The sequence below is a fragment of the Coregonus lavaretus genome (genome assembly GCF_964263955.1).
Source record: "Coregonus lavaretus genome assembly, chromosome: 17".
Taxonomy (NCBI): domain Eukaryota; kingdom Metazoa; phylum Chordata; class Actinopteri; order Salmoniformes; family Salmonidae; genus Coregonus; species Coregonus lavaretus.
In genome coordinates, this window is record NC_140004.1 from 12941751 (window position 1) to 12954008 (window position 12258).

A 12258-nucleotide genomic window follows, 5' to 3' on the forward strand; every position below is an offset into this window, starting at 1 on the left:
CCCTTTTGTGGACACAGGAGTCAAAGTTCAAACCAACTAAAACCAAACTATGAGCTTTAACACGATCACAAAGTGTGCAGAATAGGCCTTCAGGCTTGGGCTTTTATTCAAAACTAGTGTAAGGGTGCAGGTATTCATGAAAAAAAAACAGCACAATGTTGGATTCTCATGTTGTTAGTTGTTGGTGCGGTTATGTCTCACAATACATGGGATAGTTCACTTTTTCAAAATGTTTAGAAAAAAAATAAGCGAAAGCTTAAAAGAAGTGAACAAACTGTTTAAAAGATGGCTGAACACCATTGAACACGCTCGTTGAAGAACATTACGTTGCAATAGAGGAGAGATAAGGTGATGGTTTGGTTCCCCTTTGGCTTTTTGTCCAGGCACTGGTTAGGGTCCTGGGTCCTTTAATTAACCTCAGTGAATGGGCTCTCAGCCCTCCCGGGGACATAATAAGTATTTTTGTTTTCCTAATGGAGAGGGACATGTCCATAACACTTCTAAATCATGTGTAAATGCTCTATAAATGTTTGTATATGTTGCTGTGGCTGTTGTACAATATACTAATATATAAAATAAGAGGGAGTTCTATGTATGTCTGAGGACACAGAAATGACAGTAGCCTAACACTGAGAATTTTGCCAATGCTATCCAACAAAACCTAATGTACAGTATTTTCTCAATATTTTCCTATACTGTAGCAAACAGTTTTGTGAATCATAGATTATGGTTATAATTCAAATAGGTTTTTTCCCCCCTCAATCTGTTGGTGAGTAGGCTACTCGTATGCTAAAGAGGAGTCCAAGCACATTTCTGCAATAATGCTGATATTGTAGTTTGACTTGAGGGGACTTATCTTCCAGCAGTTTCACTTTATTTAGTGTCCTTTAATGCATGCAGTTCTTCCACTGAATATGTACATAAAAACAGTCTGTGTGTGTGTGTGTGTGTGTTTGTGTGTGTGTGTGTGTGTGTGAGAGAGTTTGAGTGAGAGAGAGAGAGAGAGAGGGAGAGAGAGATGTTAAATTGCCTCACAGTAGTGAGTATTTGGATGCAAATGCAAATCTGTATTCTTCAATATGAATAGGATCATGTCTGGCATGCATTATTAAATAAAGAAATGAATACTTAACTATGGTGTCTCAGTTATAGGCTATTTTTCAATGTGTTATAAAAATGATGCATTGTGTTTATGAGGAACACAGGTAATAATGTTAGAACTAACTTGTTGTAACTTCGTTGTTAAAGGGATAGTTCACCCAAATTACAAAATTACATATTGGTTTCCTTACTCTGTAAGCAGTCTATGGAAAAGGTACAGTATGCCAGCAATCTATGCTTTGGTTTTGTTTTCCTGGCACTGTTTTCAAATGCTAACATTTTAACGTTTTAGCATTTGTGGCACAAATCCGACGCAAGTTATCGTACCTATATTAGCATTTTTCACACATCAAGCTCAAATCATCCTTAAGTATCTAAAATTGATTGGGTAGCTCAACTAAGTCACTTATAGATGATTTGGACATGACTTACAATGACTTGCAATTTATTTGTGCCACAAATGCTAAAACGTTAGCATTTGGAAACAGTGCCAGGGAAACAAAGCATGGATGCTGTCATCCTTCTCCATAGACCGCTTACAGGGTGCAAAACCAGTATGTAATTTGGGTGAACTATCCCTTTAGCATCAAAGACAAACAATGTTTATTCAATGGAGCACAATTCTCTGCAGTTGCCGCCACATATTATCACCCCGTTGGTCCTAAACTCACAGTAGTAGCCCAGTCTTATATCGATGCTGACTGCGGGTTCTCTGAACGGACAACATTCACTGAATGGACCACATTCACAGGCATTGATAATTCAAATTTAGACTCCTTTGTGACATGGTGTTTGTTTTGAATGTAGGCTTCCTGGGACTGCGGAGATTTGGAAACAAAGAGAATATGCCAAACTTCGAGGAAAGTGGCCGAGAGGGGTCCAGCTGCGACATCATCTCTCAGTGCAGTCATCCCTCAGTCTCTATGCTGCCACCTACTGATGTCATCTCTCAGCGCAGTGCATCTCTCAGGAAAAGTGAGGGTTTCGAAGGGAGTGGACGTTTTGAAAGGAACCATATAAGGAGAAGTGGGGGTTTCAAAAGGTGCCACTCAAGACGTCGTTTGGGTTATCGGATGTTAGGAATTTCAATTATGCAAAAACATATGTCTATTCACTCACTGTGAGCTGTGTCTTTGAACGTTACCTACCTGTAGCCATATATCTCTACTTTACTTTACTATTTATATTTTTGACTACTTTTACTTTTACTTCACTACATTCCTTAAGAAAATATTGTACTTTTACTCCATACATTTTCCTTGACACCCAAAAGTACTTGTTACATTTTGAATGCTTAGCAGGACTGGAAAATGGTCCAATTCACGCACTTATCAACATAACCTCCCTGGTCATCCCTACTGCCTCTGATCTGGCGGACTCACTAAACACACATGCTTCGTTTGTAAATGATGTCTGAATGTTGGAGTATGCCCCTGGCTAGCCGTAAATAAATTTAAAAAAACAAGAAAATGGTGCCGTCTGGTTTGCTTAATATAAGGAATTAGAAATGATTTATACTTTTACTTTTACTTAAGTATATTTTAGCAATTACATTTACTTTTGATACTTAAGTATATTTTAAACCAAATACTTTTAGACTTTCACTGGAGCAGAATTTTTTTGGGTGTCTTTTACTTTTACTTGAGTCATTTTCTATTAAGGTATCTTTACTTTTATTCAAGTATTACAATTGGGTACGTTTTCCACCACTCCATGTATGTAACATTACGTTTTTTCGTAAATGTAAATGCTAGCTAACGTTAGCTACCTTAACTTATAAAAAATTCATTAATTTTACAATTTATTATTTATTATTTGAAATAATAATAATTTAAATATCAAGTCATGTCGGTTCTAGTATTCATGGAATTCCAGAGCTTCTAGGTTTAAAAGACTCCTTTCGACACTGGCACTTCTCCTGAGAGATGCACTGCACTGAGAGATGACATATCAGTAGGTGGAAGCATAGCAACCCTGAGGGATGACTGCTCTAAGAGATGACATCGCAGCTATTGAATTCCAGCGCATCTAGTGTTAAAAGACTCCTTTTGAAACCCCCACTTATCCTTATGTGGTTCCTTTTGAAACGCCCACTCCTTTCAACACCCCCACTTTTCCTGAGCTATGTACTGCACTGAAAGATGAAATACAGTATCAGTAGGTGGCAGCAAAAAGACCCTGAGGGATGACTGCTCTGAGAGATGACGTCACAGCTGGACCCTATTGAAGTGGCTCACTTAAGAACTTCTATGGCGCATGAATTCATTCTGAGTTCACGGAAGAGAACATTCTGTTATACAGTCACACGTGGACACACGCTGCTACACACACATCTGTCGTAGTAAGGGTTGCCATGTCTGCGATTTTCGCGCAATTGGGATACTTTGAAAACGATGTTGCGGGTGAAAATGTATTGGCCGCCATGGCATTTCTCTTAAAAATATATTAATTTCACTGTGACCTGCTGCTGACTGTCAGGCTGTCACGTTCGTTCATGAACGGGTCAGACCAAGGCGCAGCGTGATATGCATACATGTTTATTTGACTATTAAACACAACAACAAGTCCAAGGTACACAACGTGAAGTCCAAGGTACACAAACAACATACCTAACACGGAACAAGATCCCACAACTAACTAGTGCCAATAGGCTGCCTAAGTATGGTCCCCAATCAGAGACAACGGGCGACAGCTGCCTCAGATTGGGAACCACACCGGCCAACATAGAACTATACATACTAGAATGTACAACATGGACAAACACAACAAGGAATATACACACCCTGACTCAACATATAAACGTCCTCTGAGTCAGGGCGTGACACAGGCAGTGAGGCAGGCTGTTACTGAGTGAGTGAGTGGTGGGGAGGGCCAGAGGGGTGTGTGCAGGGTTACCAGATATACATAAAATGTATAGCACAATGACCACTCAAAAGGCCTGAAAACAAGCAAAAAAAATATTCACAGCAAGAGAGGAGTTGACATATTTATACAATAAACTATTTTCCCATAATGTTATCGAGCCAATTAAGAAGGAATATCGTAGTAACTTGTAACAACATTAAAAGCAAAATTGGGTTTTCCTCAAAATAATAATAATTTACCTGGGCGCATACCTGGTTGACTGGGGGTGCTGGCAGTGGAACTCAGCGATGAGGCCTGGGTCCAGGATGTCCCTAAAGGGGACCCAGCACCTCTCCTCCGGGCCATAACCCTCCCAGTCAACCAGGTACTGGAATCCCCTGCCCTGCGGTTGAACCTTCAGGAGGCGCCTCACCGTGTACGCCGGTTGGCCGTCGATGTGACGGGGAAGAGGGGTGGGCCTGGAAACAGGAGACAAAGGGCTGTGAGACATAGGTTTAATCCTAGACACATGAAAAGTGGGATGTATACGGAGGGTAAGGGGCAACAGAAGATGAACAGCAGAGGGGCTATTGATATTGGAGATTGGGAAAGGGCTGATAAAACGGGGGGAAAGTTTGCGGGACTCCACCCGGAGGGGCCGATCCCAAGTGGACAGCCATACCCTCTGCCCGAGACGATACCGAGGAGCCGGGGTCCGGTGGCAGTCCGCATGTCGTCGATACCTGGAGGTGGTCTTGAGAAGAGCCAACTGGGCTATCTTCCAGATACAGCGAAAGCGACGGACAAACATCTGGGCCGAGGGTATGCCGACCTCTTCCTCTTTCTCCGGAAAGAGCGGGGGCTGATATCTCAGGGAACACTCAAAAGGCGAGAGACCAGTGGCAGAGCAGGGAAGGGTGTTGCGGGCGTACTCAACCCACACAAGTTGCTGGCTCCAGGTGGAGGGGTTGGTGGAGACAAGGCAGCGAAGAGTCGTTTCCAGGTCCTGATTGGCTTGCTCCGACTGGCCGTTAGACTGGGGGTGGAACCCGGAGGAAAGGAACACGACGACCCCCAATGAGCGTGCAGAACGCCTTCCAGAACCGGGACGAGAACTGAGGACCCCGGTCGGACACCATGTCAACCGGGAGTCCATGGATCCAGAAGACGTGCTGCACCATGAGCTGGGCAGTCTCTTTGGCAGAGGGTAGTTTGGGGAGAGGAATGAAATGGGAGGCTTTGGAAAACCGGTCCACCACATTAAGGATGATGGTGTTGCCATCAGACGGGGGGAGACCAGTGACGAAGTCCAGGGATATGTGTGACCAGTGACGGTGAGGGACAGGAAGGGGTTGAAGGAGACCAGCCGGAACTTGCCGAGGAGTCTTATTCTGCGCACAGATCGTGCAGGTGGCGACAAACACAGAGACGTAAGGGACCATGGTAGGACACCAAAAGCATTGTTGCACAAAGGCCAGGGTCCGACGGGAACCCAGGTGGCAGGTAAGCCTGGTGGAGTGGGCATATTCCAGGACTGAGGGGCGGACAGTGTCAGGAACAAACATCCGGTTATCTGGGCCCCCTACCGGGGTTCGGCTGGGAATGCTGCACCTCACGGACCTGCTTCTCAATTCCCCAGCTGAGAGCCGCCACCACACATGAGGTGGGGAGGAGGTCTTGGGTCCGATGGGGTAGCCGCAGGGCTATAGCGGCATGAGAGCATATCTGGCTTGATATTCTTGGAACCCGGGCGGTAGGAGAGGGATAAGTGAAACCGGGTGAAAAGCAGGGCCCACCTAGCATTCCTGGAATTGAGGCGCTTGGCGGTGCGGAGATATTCCAGGTTCTTATGATCCGTCCACACAATGAAAGGATGTTCCGCCCCCTCCAACCAGTGCCTCCACTCCTCCAACGCCATCTTCACAGCGAGAAGCTCACATCATAATTCCTCTCAGTGGCGTTAAGACGATGGGAGAAGAAGGTGCAGGGATGCAGCTTGAGGACCAAGGCAGAACGCTGGGACAGGACAGCCCCTACTCCAACATCCAACGCGTCGGTCTCCACCACGAACTGACGGGACAGGTCAGGATGCACTAATATGGGAGCTGTGGTGAAGCGGTGTTTGAGGTCCCGGAACGCCCGGTCCGCAGCTGGGGACCACGTGAACGGAACCTTGGGAGAGGTCAGTGCAGACAGGAGAGAAGCCAGGGTGCTGTAACACCGGATAAGGTGGCAATAAAAATAGGCAAATCCCAGGAAGCGTTACAGCTGCACTCTGGACATAGGTTGGGGCCAATCCACCACTGCTCTCACCTTTCCTGGATCCATCTGTACATTCCCCGCAACGACGATGTAATCAAGGAAGGGGATGGTGGTTGTTCCGCTTTCAAAAAAGCTGGTTCTCCAGGAGGCGCTGGAGGACCTGTCGGACGTGGAGCACGTGTTCTTGGGCTGAGCGGGAGAAAACGAGGATCTCGTCGAGGTAGACGAAGACAAACCGGTTAAACATGTCGCGGAGAACGTCATTAACCAGGCCTGGAACACAGCTGGAGCGTTGGAAAGATCAAATGGCATGACCAGATATTCGTAGTGACTGCTGGCCGTGTTGAAGGTAGTCTTCCACTCGTCCCCTTCCCGTACCAGGTGGTAGGCGTTCCGCAGGTCCAACTTGGAGAAAACAGTGGCCCCCTGGTAGCGGTTCTTAACTGTGATGTCATTGAGGCCCCGGTAGTTGATGCACGGCCGCCGGCGGGGGAGGCAGAAGGCCGGATACACCCTGCAGCCAGGGAGTCCTCAATGTAGGTCTCCATATCCTTGGTCTCCAGACCCGACAGTGAATACAGTCATCCCCAGGGTGGTGTGGTGCCTGGGAGAAGGTCGATCCCGCAGTCATAGGGTCGGTGCGGAGGAAGCGAAGTGGCCCGGGCCTTACTAAAAACCTCCCAGATGTCCTGGTGCTCTGCGAGAATGGCGGAGAGGGCCGGGGCAACTTCCGAGCACACAGGAAAACGTCCCGGGGCAGGCTGCGCCGACTTCAGGCAATGGGTGTGGCAGAACGGGCTCCAGGCCATGAGGCACTAGCAGTCCAGTTGATGAGGAGATTGTGTTGCTGGAGCCAAGACAATCCCAATACCACTGGAAACTGAAGGGAATTTAATAAGCAGGAATTGGATAGCCTCGCTGTGGTTCCCTGACACTCGTAGGTTGATGGGAGTGGTATTGTGGGTGACCCTGCCTACAGAGTGCCTGTCCAGCGCTCTAACGTCCATGGGAATGGAGAGGGGCTTAGTGGGGATGTCCAGCTTGGACGCCAGGGTAGTGCCCATAAAACTCATCAGCCCGAGTCGATGAGTACCCGGAGAGATTTTGACTGGTTCCCACACAGTAGGGTGGCATGGAGAGGGGTGTGAGTAAGGGGATAGGGAAAGTTCTCCGTATGGCCCACCAGAGTACTTGCCCCTACCGGTGAGCCTGGTCTTTTACATTGACATTTTAGTCATTTAGCAGACGCTCTTATCCAGAGCGACTTACAGTTAGTGAGTGCATACATTTTCATACTGGCCCCCCGTGGGAAACGAACCCACAAACCTGGCGTTGCAAGCGCCATGCTCTACCAACTGAGCTATACAGGGCCCCTTTTAGTGGACAGGAGGACACGAAATGACCAGTAGTCCCACAATACAGACAACTCTTAGTGTTAAGCCTGCGTAAACGTTCGGCTGGAGACAACCTAGCTCTGCCTAGTTGATCAGCTCGGGAAGAGGTGAATCGGCAGACTTCGGAAACTCTCGGGGAAACTCGGGTAGCCTCGGATTCAGTGAGACGTCGGGGACTTCCAGGATGCCTCGTTCCTGCAGCCGCCCATCGATCCGGATAGTCAAGGCAATAAGCGAGTCGAGATCCGTAGGTAGTTCCCGGGCTGCTAGCTCGTTCTTAACTTCCTCCGATAACCCGTGCAGGAACGTGTCGAACAGTGATTCTGGGTTCCATGCACTCACAGCCGCCAAAGTGCGGATATCCACCGCATAGTCTGCCACACTGCAGGAGTCTTGCCGAAGCTGGAGTAACTTCCGGGCAGCCTCTCTCCCGGACAATTGAGAATCGAATACCTTCTTCACCTCGTCCACAAACCCCTCCAGACTGAAGCACACGGCAGACTGTTGTTCCCACACTGCCGTAGCCCAGGCGAGAGCCCTCCTGGACATCAACATGATGAGGTATGCTATCTTCGAGCGGTCCGAGGGGAAGGAAGTGGGCTGCAGCTCAAAGATGAGGTAACACTGAGTGAGAAACGCCTGACAGGTTCCTGACTCTCCAGCAAAGCATTCCGGTGGAGGTAAGCAGGGTTCTCGGGAAACCGGGGTGGCCGGGAGAGATGCGCTGTTGACAGCCGGGTTACTGAGGGGCTGGGAGGTTACTGTCGTGGTAGGCTGCCTAACAGACAACTCGCGGAATTGCTCCAGCTATGTATTCACACGCGGTCATGGCGTTCGGCCAAGGTCTGGAAACCCTCCATAAGACCACGCAGCAACTCCTCGTGCCTCCAAATGGTGGTTCCTTGGGAGGAGACAGCATTGCGGAGCTAGTCCAAGTCTGCTGGGTCCGTCATGGCCAGTTCGTACTATTAAGGCTCAGGATAAGACCCAGATGCATACAGTTCGAAATAGCAAAAAGTTATTTACAAAAACGGGGCAGGCAAACGACAGGTCAAGGGCAGGCAGAGGTCAGTAATCCAGAGCGGAGTCCAAAAGGTATAGAAACGGCAGGCAGGCTCAGGGTCAGGGCAGGCAGAATGGTCAAAACAAAAACATTGAATACAGGGACTATGGCAAAACAGTAGTACGGGAAAAACGTGGGTAAGCTTGACGAGACAAGACCAACTGGCAACAGACAAACAGAACACACTGGTATAAATACATAGGGGATAATGGGGACAAATGGGAGACACCTGGTGGGGGGTGGAGACAAGCACAAGACAGGTGAAACCGATCAGGGTGTGACAGCCTTTTTGCTATTATAAACTGGTTACCAACTTCATTAGAACAGTACAAATTATTTTTTGGTCATACCCGTGGTATATGGTCTGATATACCACGGCTTTCAGCCAATCAGCATTCAGGGCTAAAACCAGGTTTATAACTGTAAATAAATCCCCTTTGAGCATGTCCATAACTAGATCAATCCGACAGGAGAGTTTGAGTGAAGAAAGTTGGACAGAGGATCTCACTTGGACGAACTTTAAAAAAAATGAATGTTAGGCTATTTTCTGGCAATTGTGCTATTTTGTGCCAGATGTTAAGACTTCAAACCCCTATAAATAGCCCATTTGCTAGATTGACTTGTCATTTCAATAGGTATAGGCTACAGACTAAATCTGGGTTTATGTTGGCAATTAAACGTTGCCATGGTTTGCTTAGTTAAAGGCAGGTTACCTATAGCCCCTGATAGGCCTGCGTCTCATTTCATATAGTCTACAGTAGCTTAGACAAGATGTAGGCAAGATGTAAACTGAACGATTTAACAGCTTGCTTAGTTCAAATTAACAGACAAATGTATTCAACATGAATAGTGAGGCGATTTCGAGGTAAGAAGTGCTTGTGTTTCCCAATAGCCTTCTGGAATAGGCTACTGAGGATGGGGTCATAATTTCAATCACTGAATTAAATATTAATAATATGTATACTGAACAAAACTATAAATGCAACATGAACAATTTCAAAGATTTTACTGAGTTACATTTCATATAAGGACATCAGTCAATTGAAATAAATAAATGAGGCCCTAATCTACGGATTTCACATGACTGGGAATACAGATATACATCTGTTGGTCACTGATACCTTAAAAAAAAAAAAAAGGTATTAGAAAACCACTCAGTATCTGGTGTGACCACCATTTGCCGCATGCAGTGCGACAGATCTCCTTCACATAGAGTTGATCAGGCTGTTGATTGTGGCCTGTGGTATGTTGTCCCACTCCTCTTTAATGGCTGTGCGAAGTTGCTGGATATTGGAGAGATATGGAACACGCTGTCATACATGTCGATCCAGAGCATCCCAAACATGCTCAATGGGTGACATGTCTGGTGAGTATGCAGGCCATGGCAGAACTGGGACATTTTCAAATTCCAGGAATTGTGTACAGATCCTTGCGACATGGGACCATGCATTATCATGCTGCAACATGAGGTGACGGTGGCGGATGAGTGGCACAACAATGGGCATCAGGATCTCGTCACGGTATCTCTGTGCATTCAAATTGCCATCAATAAAATGCAATCATGTTCGTTGTTCGTAGGTTATGCCTGCCCATACCATAACCCCACCATCCCAGATAGCAGACGATTCCAGGTCACTTGGGAGCAACTGTTTGGCACTGCAGGCTTTGCCTCGGCAGTGGCCAGTCGTATGTGGGCCAACAGTGTGCCAAATACGGCAAACGAGCCTGTATTCATTATGGCAGGCCAGATTTGGGCCGATTGTTGCATGCGATATAATGCCAACATATATTTAATATTATTATTTTTTTGCACTCAACATTTTATCCCTCTCATATGTACATATCAATTTCACTGTTTAATTTAATGTATTTTAACTGCCTGTTTGCACATTCTCTGTACTCTTTGATCCATTGTTATTCATCTTTTAGATGTAGTATATTTTGTACTTGCTGTTGTTGGCCTACATGCAAGTAAGCATTTTATTGTAAAGTATTATTCTAGTTCTTGCATATGACAATAAAACGTACTTGACTTCACAATGGATTGCAATTAACCCCCTTTTTTGGTGCTACATAACGTTTGTGGGGATCTATTTTCTTATAACTAGATGTGATGCCTAGCTTAGAAAGAATACATTAATGATTAAACATAATAGGTTTGTGCTGTACTGATATAGACTGTTTAACATAACAAGCTGTGATTAATGTGGGGAACTATTAGGGGGTAGGCTGAGATAAGACTTGTGTCTCACATACACACACACTGCCTCTGTTAGAACGCTCAAGGACATGTGTTCTGCTACAAAGATGTCTGAGGGTGCTGACTCTCTGGACAAGTTGCAAAACAACTAAACACCTGGCAACAGTGAAGCGCCAAGGGGCTGGGACCAGCCTGTGCGCCAACGATAGGCTGAGTAAGTCTAAACCACGCTCAGTCTCTACTCTGATAGGCCAGCAGGGAGCGGGAACTATCTCTGTCAGAGTATTTAAAGAAGAACTTATAACAATGGACCAGTTCTCTGAGTGCCCTGCGTGGTATTTCAGTGGACCCGTATATATACGAACATCATATTTACCATTGAAGTGTTTTGCATTAATTAAAATATTAGTCTTTTTGTTCCAATACCAGATTTGAATTGACGCAACTAGACACGTTTAACCTATTTAATGGCTTAATGGTTCTTTAGAACCTAAGGAAATGGTTATTTATATAGCCATACAGGTTCCAATCATAAGCATGGTTTTAATATAAGTTTAAAAAACATCAAATAGGGTTTAACTATCTTTAAAGCAAAGAACTTCCACTATTTAGAACCATTTTTCTTTTTTTGGGTGTACCAAATGTTTTACTCTGTTAGATTATTCGAAGTGAATACCTCCAACTCTTGGAGCCAACCCCTAGTCATATGATATGAACAACCAATTAAACTACAAGATCCCTGCTATTTCGAGAGGAGACCCCAGGGATCAGTTACCAACTTGCAGCATTGCTAGCAGTGTTGCCAACTTAGCGACTTTGTCGCTATTTTTAGTGAGTATTCAGACCCCTCTATCGACACATTTTCAAAAAATCGACTAGCGACAAATCTAGCTACTTTTTCTGGTGTTATTGGAGACTTTTGGAGACTCTGACGTGAAAGCACGTATCGTTCTTACTCTTCTCAACGAGCAGCGGGTACTGCTGTGGGCCCCACCCCCATCCCAAAGCACTCACAGGTGGCCCAGTCTTCGCGCAGCAGTCCCTCCCAGCTGCAGTCAGAGCAGGAGATGTTCACCCCTCCGCGTTTAGACTGCAAATGTAGTAGTCCCCTGTAGCTCAGTTGGTAGGGCATGGCGCTTGCAACGCCAAGGTTGTGGGTTCATTTCCCACGGGGGGCCAGTATGAAAATGTATGTACTCACTAACTGTAAGTCGCTCTGGATAAGAGTGTCTGCTAAATGACTAAAATATCAAATCTAAATGAATCGCACATGTGGGAAGCCACCGCTGGCTGATCCCGCCCTGGCTTACATTCAGGGTGGGATGTAAATGTAAAATGTTATTTGTCTAAAATAAATCACTGCACAAAAATAAATCACTGCATTTGACTAACAC